The following is a 7,073-nucleotide window of genomic DNA, read 5'->3' on the forward strand; positions in this document are numbered from 1 at the left end:
TTTTTGCTGTGTCACACTTCAGCATCATCACTGCTGGTACTGTAGGCATTCAAGTTTCAACTTGCAGTAACAGAAGAAGTGCCTGCTGGCACTGTTCAAGCACCAAAAGCTTGGGTTGGATTAATGCAGGTTTACTGACTCTTTTTCACACAAATAAGTCTGAAAATTCCTTTACTCAAGATAGTCTTTCCTTCCAAGGGGGCAAATACTTCAAGGGTTCTTTTCAAGTCCGTTTCACTTCTCTGCTATGGTTTAAGAAAACCAAACTTCTGAAAGCTTTGTAGTTTTACTCAGAAATACTTGAGATTCCTGTCCTGTAAGAGGAAGGTGATAATAGACAGATTTAGAGAATCAGCACTTAGTTATAAAGTGTTTTTCTGATGTCATTCTTTTGAAAGCTGAGTTGTAGTGAGGAAACTTCCACAGAAAATATCACAAGGGCACTTTCTTGTATATCTTGCCCACAGTTCCAACTTTGTCTTAACTTTTATCCAAATACATCAGTCACAAATACAATACAGAACTGCCATTCTTCTTTTGGGGGAGGAAGCACAAAGGTTTGCTTCTGTCTTTTCCACCTTCTGCCTTAATTTTTAGGAGAGCTAAAGGAAAGCCTCTCCACGTTTTGCACAGATCTCATTACATTCAGGTGGCAAGCTTTATTGCAGCTGATGCTGCAGTTGGGCGTGGAGTTGAACTTGTGTGTCAAAAGCAGTTGCTGTCTACATAGGTGGTGAGACAACAGGGCTATCAGGTATAGTGGAGCTTCAAAGACACCAGAGCATAGGGGAAGCCCTACTAACCCTTCACAAAAGAGCAAACAAAAACTGAAAAGCCCAAGAAAGGCTTAGCCTACCAGCTACAAGCCTTGGGGCAGAAAGAAGACAATGGAAGTAGGTAAGGTCCTGGTAAGCACAGCATGTCCCAGCGTTGAGAGTGCAAACTTGCTTTCCCATGTCAGCTGGGTGACAGCGCTGTTCTCACTCCACTTTGGGTGTAACTCACTTTCAGCAGTGTGTTTGAAGACTGGCCTGATCCTTACCCCTGACCTACCACAAAATTGCTCCAAACGCTTAGAGAGGGGCTGGAAGAAGAAAAAACAAAAAAAAAAAAAAAAAAAAAAAAAACAAAAAAAACCCAGCATGGTGGTGTCTTAAGGAAATACTTTGAGGTACTTCCACCTAACAAAGACTTGAGAAGTATTATTAGCTCAGAGGGGCAGATGTGCTTAAGCATACTTGTCCCCTACAAGAGAGGCAGCGAGTGGATACAAGAGCTGGTTGAAGGCCAAAGATGGCACTGCTGATGATACGAGTTGCCTGTACCTGGAGTTCCTAAGAAGAGCAAACCAGTCTTTGTTGTGAAAGTCTCCTTTAGAGAAGGAACTCTAAAACTTACAGAAATGAATACAGAGTAATTTTTCCTTGGCAGCCTTAATGTTAATGGGTATGACAGTTTGCCTTGTCCAGTTTATATAAGAGCAGCTGATACAAGATGACTTCATAGCTGGATATTTATGAGAAGTTTCATTTCAAATAATATAGTTTTTGCCTCTGGCAGTGCTGTGGTTTAGCCCTGTTATTACTGAGAACTAAATCTTTAGGATATTCTAACTATACCTGCAGGGCCTGTTTGATCTACCCAGCAAAGTTAATATTTTCCAAAGCAATGGAAACTTTATAATGGAAAGTCTCATTAGCAAAAACTACCTATCCCTAAAAGCAGGCAGAGGGAGGAAACTTTGGAGGTTTTCTTTCACCTTCAGAAGGGATATGCATGCTGTGTGTGCGGAGAGAGGCTTTGATCTGGGGCAGAACAGGTACAAGGAGTTACACAGCAGCAGGGGGCAAGAAGCTGTAAGAAGCTGAGATGCCGGGAGGAAACTTTGGTGTGGGTAGGCACAGCAGCAAAGCCTGAGACAAACTGAGGGGCAGCACTTACCACTGGAAGAAAGTCTGGGAGCGCAGGTGTTTCCTCTTGCTGTTCTGATCCCTGCTGTGCTCAGGACTTCGTGCACTGCCTACTGACAAACAGGTGTGTGTAGCTGGATGACAGGGATGCTCTTCTCTCTTCTTCCGAGATCACTCCTCACCAATTTTTCTCATGGACTACTGTGTAGTAAGTTCCTAGAAAGCAAGATCCCTATGGTACTCATTACATGCAGATAGCAGTGCAGGGAGCCTCAAAGTCCTGAAGTTCAGAGCCAGGGCCAAACCAAAGGCCTCCCTTCCCCAGAATCTGAACAGTAGCCAGATAAAGCCTACCTGCTTTGTAAATGCAAGAGGGGAAGTGCATATCATGGCCGCAAGTTGTATCAGAGGAGGTTTAGGTTGGACATAAGGAAGAACTATTTCTCTCAGAGGGTGGTCAGGCACTGGAATGGCTGCCCAGGGAGGTGGTGGAGTCACCATCCCTGGCAGTGTTCAAGAGGTGTCTGGGTGACGTGCTGCGTGATCTGGTTTAGTGCTTGTGGTAGCAGTGGTGATGAGGAGACGGTTGGACTAGATGATCTTATAGGTCATTTCCAACCTTGTGATTCTGTGATTCTATATGCAAAGAACTTGGTCTCAGCCTTTCCAGCAAGGCCTTTCTTTCCTGCTGCTTCTTACTTGTCAGGAGCTCCTTGGGAAATACTGCTCCCTGCTGCATCTGCCTGGGCTACCCAGGCTGAAGGGACACTCACCTGCAGGTTCTGTACCAGCACAGACCCACACCCTTCACTCAGTGTTTCAGTAATGCTTACAGTCTGAGGCTGGAATGGAGCAGGGCTAGGAGTAGGGACTTGCCAAGCCTTGGAAACCCTGCACTAGTCCCAGCTACTTTCCTCTCTTGTTTCTGAGGGTCACAATAAGCTGGGTAGCTTATCTGTGATAGCTTTGCACATCTGTTCCTAATGAAAGGCATGAAATCTAGAACAGTGAGGGGAATATGAGTAAAAAATATGCATGAATTAAGAATTACGTGCAAAAGCCTGAGCCTAATTTAAATCAATAGCCAGACTCCCAATAACTTAAATGGGCTTAGGATTTCAACCAGCCTTTTTTCTTTTTTGCTTAGCTGGCTTCCTGTTTGAGTTGGCAGGGCAAATGGTCTTTGTCCCTATCCAGCAGGGTGTACTTCAGTTTGTGTTTTTGTAGTTGAGGCTGATGAAACACTCTTAGAAGTTTCAGTTCTAACCAGCGTGGCTAGAGATAGTGAGCACAAACATCTTGCATGCACTGAAGTCAGAATGGTTTTGCTACAATGGATGTCTGAAATCACAAGAGGAGATTTCCTATTAGCTGGAAAACTCTGCTTATAGGAAATGCCACTTTAATGGCATCTACCGATACTGCAGGTGTGTATTGCTCATTATGAAAGCAGAGTGAAAAAGAAAGGTTTGTAGAGCATGATGGTATAAGAGTGTCTGACTCCTGTACCACAGTGTTATGAGGAAACAGAACTGCTCCTTTTTTCAGGCTTTAAAGGTAGGCTGTGTGGGGGAAAGCCAACTGGAAACAGGAGGACGTCTCTGGGAAAATCTGAACTGGTTGTCTAAAAGCAAAACTCACTGCCACCTTTGGAGGGAAAAAAAATATTTCTAAGATACATTTTAGGTTGGCAAAAGTCTAAAACTCAATAAATTAAGGGTTGAACAAGCCTTGCAATTCTGAACTGGTGGGAGAACTTAGTCCTATAGCAATGACCAGAGATTGCTGTGGTCTCATCCTACTTTCAGAGCTTTAATTCCACATGCTGTGAAGTTTGGGATTTGTTTTTTGGGTCTTTCAATACAATAAAGTATAAATTTTTAGTAGCATAGTATTTTATTCTATGCTCTGTAAAACAAATTAACTAAAAAAAGCATGGAAACAAATACAGGCCATTTCCTTCTAAATACCTCCTTCTGTAATATGGAGGGCCTGTACAGTGTGACTAAATATAAAAGCCCACAACATGCTGGGCAAAAAAACCCAAAGAGACAGCTTCTAGATTCACAGACCTCCAGGGCAGCATGCTGTCAGGTTCTGCCTCTGGACATCTCAGTGCTGAGCAGATGCAACTGCCTGGTGCACCCAGCTGCAATGCTGATGGGACTCAGCAACCTCTCTGCGCTGAAGTTCTCTGCTGAATCAGAACTGTGCCAGTACACTCACAACTTTGCTTACAGTCTGGAATCTTCATGCAGTACGCTGTCATTGCACAAACGCCTTTCTTTTTGGTGGTGAGAAAAAGTCATTTGTACCTGTAATGCTATGATAATAGCAGCGTGGTAAAGCCTTCAGCTACAGCAAATGAGAACAAGCCCAAACATAGCAGCCATGGACTTAGAAATGAAGGAAGAGAGCTGCTTACCTTTGAAAGACCTCAGGAAAGCAGGGATCTCCAGCAAAAGATGCCCTCACTGCCAACCCTTAAATGAGATCTGGGGAGAGATGGATCCTGGCTTCACCCCTTCCAGTCACTCAGGTGCATTGCTGGCACAGCTCCCCTGGGATGGCCCTGCCTTCCCACCAGGTGCTCAATCACTGCTTCAGGTTGTGACTTACCATTTCCACTACAATACCTAAAGTTTAATTTGCTTTCCTTCTCTGAGTTTACAGTTCATAAGTCTTCTGTTAATAGTGCTTATCAGGGGGGGATGATCACCCATATGTTAGCTTTGTATGAATACTTTCCAAATAAGGATTTATTGTTTGCAGTCAAAAGCATCTGCATTAATCCAACCAAGAAAATTAGACATAACAGATTTCTTATTCCAACCAAAGCAGCTTGCAGTTCAAAACTGAATTCTCTTGGAGTGCTCCTCTAGCATGACAACTGAAAAAGAGTTTTAGACAAAAGGAACTTTCAGAAGAACTGTACTGTTTAGGACACAGAACTCAAAAGTAAGAAAGGAAACTGCTCCTGATCTGAATGTGTATGTTTGGTGGCCCTGCTAGGCAGGGGGGTTGGAACTACATGATCCTTGAGGTCCCTTCCAACCCGGGTGATTCTGTGATTCTGTGTGAAACATTGCAGTATTAATTACAGACTTAATACTCACCTCAAATTTACAAGAAGCTTGTTGTCTGATCCTAGATATAACACTAGATCATAATTTAAAACAATGAATACAGAAGTTATTTCAGTGAGAATTTGTAGTGAAACTGTGCTAATTACCAACATTATGCAGCTTTTCCAAGAAAAGATGGTTTTCAGGCTAGCTGTGTGCTGTGACACTAAATGCCAGAAGCAAATAAGAAATAAGATTTCTGCTACTCATTCAATGAATAGGTTTGAGGTGGAATTAACCTTTTAAAAATGCAAGCAGCAGATGGTAGTGTTTGTCTATAGAAATACCTTTCAGATACCATAATGAAAGCCACGTGTTCTGAAACAGTAGGATTCCTCAGCTGAACACATCCTCCTCCTCAAAATGCAAGAATCATCTCAATCTCAAGCTGGTCGCTGCTGCAGCACAGGACCTTCTTGTGCTGGGGTGAAGAGGACACGAGAGGAGATGGGAAAAACAAAGGTGGGGGATGTGGAAGGAAGCAGGATGATGCTGGATGCAAAGATGATTTGTATCTATCACTCAGTTACTCTCTAACATGCATGTTGGCTCTAGCAAAGGTCTGCAAACAGGCTGTAATAATCTGTTCTAGCCCTCCTCTATAGTGCAGTGGTTTCATATTTTAAACTAGGCACATAATCCCAAAAATACTTGATGCTGCTGTGGCTAGACTGCCTTTGGTCCACACTAGCTAGGACAACTCTACATAGCATACTCTAAGGCATAATTTTTCTCTGGGTTGCACCAAATACAAGCATTTGCATCACCTGAAAGCAGCATGTTTTCCTGTGGGTCTTTTTCAACCTAAAAGATTCTATAAATACATTCACAACCTTTTCTCTGCAAAGGCTCAAAGAGCATGTTTTTAAAAAAATAGAATTCCAAAATGTATAGCTTCAGAAAATACTCATAAGGAAAGGTTGCAACGAACCAGCAGGCCATCACTGCAAAATCATCTCAGAAAAAGCAGGTAAACCTTTTCTTTCACACGTTTCCATTTGGCCAAGAGCACAATCAAACTGGCATTGTGATGGAACAGGGAACATTAGGGGTGGATCTTGGTCCACTGGCTCCAGATCTGTGGTGCCAGTGCTGTCAGGCAGATGTAGTCAGTGGGAGATGAAACAGCTCCCAGCTCAGCTCATTACCTTAGAGACCAGAGATCTTTCAGAGAACGGGCAGCTGCTCAGAACTCCTCTTGTTCCCTATGAAGCATACAACCAGGCTGACCCCTCAAGCAAACCAGAGCCTGTGTGCAGAGCTTACCTGTGGCTTTGCTCTCACCAGCAGGGCACGTTACATAGCAGTCCTTTGTGCAAAAGGAAGATTTCCATTTGATGTCTGTCAGGGTAGCAGGGCTTACCTTAGCATACCAGAAACACAGAAGTTGCTCTGTATTATACACCTATCAGAATATGAAAGTCTCCCATCTTGAACTTAGTGGTGTTTCTAGCTTATATTAGACAACACCTGAAAGGGACAGGAAAGACAGGATCTTGCAGTGCACCGTCCTGACCACTTTGAAGAACAAAATGGGCTCCTGCTGGTCATCTGTCTCTGCCAAGAACCAGATGTGGGACCACAGCAACACCAGCAATAACACGGGACTACTCCAGGGTATCGGGGAAGTTGAGTTGACTTGCTTCACTATAAAATGTGCAATTGCAAAATATTAACTTTGGTCCCTCCAATATGCCCAATGTACCTGCAGTAGGAGCACAGGCAGCTTACTTACTTTGTCTTATACTTCTGCTGTCTTTTCCTTGCTGAGAGTAGGTTTGACTGCTGACAGTCCTCAGGACCACCCTGCGGACAGGCCACAGACTTAGGACCTCATGTTACAGCAGCCAAACACGTGGTGTATTATTTATAAAGTCCATTACTAGAAGTAAAATTACAGCAAATAAAGCAGGAACCCATATTTCTATATACTGAGGTTTTTTTCAAGTTAGATGTTTCCTTTGTCTACTCCAGTAGCTCCTTAGTAACACTTTCGTATGGTACTGAAAAAAAATATCCTTCTCTTACCACTTTCTTT

The 7,073-nt window shown here is 43.2% G+C and overlaps 1 long non-coding RNA gene across 8 annotated transcripts in view; it reads left to right on the forward strand.

Moving 5' to 3' along the window:
• LOC122164326 overlaps positions 1-7,073 on the forward strand; it is a 49,347-nt gene that overhangs the window by 18,268 nt on the left and 24,006 nt on the right. The gene's annotated exons all lie outside the window — the stretch shown is intronic.

Source organism: Centrocercus urophasianus, unplaced genomic scaffold (assembly GCF_019232065.1).
Source record: "Centrocercus urophasianus isolate 14NV4802_14NV808 unplaced genomic scaffold, USGS_Curo_1.0 seq_26, whole genome shotgun sequence".
Classification (NCBI taxonomy): Eukaryota; Metazoa; Chordata; class Aves; order Galliformes; family Phasianidae; genus Centrocercus; species Centrocercus urophasianus.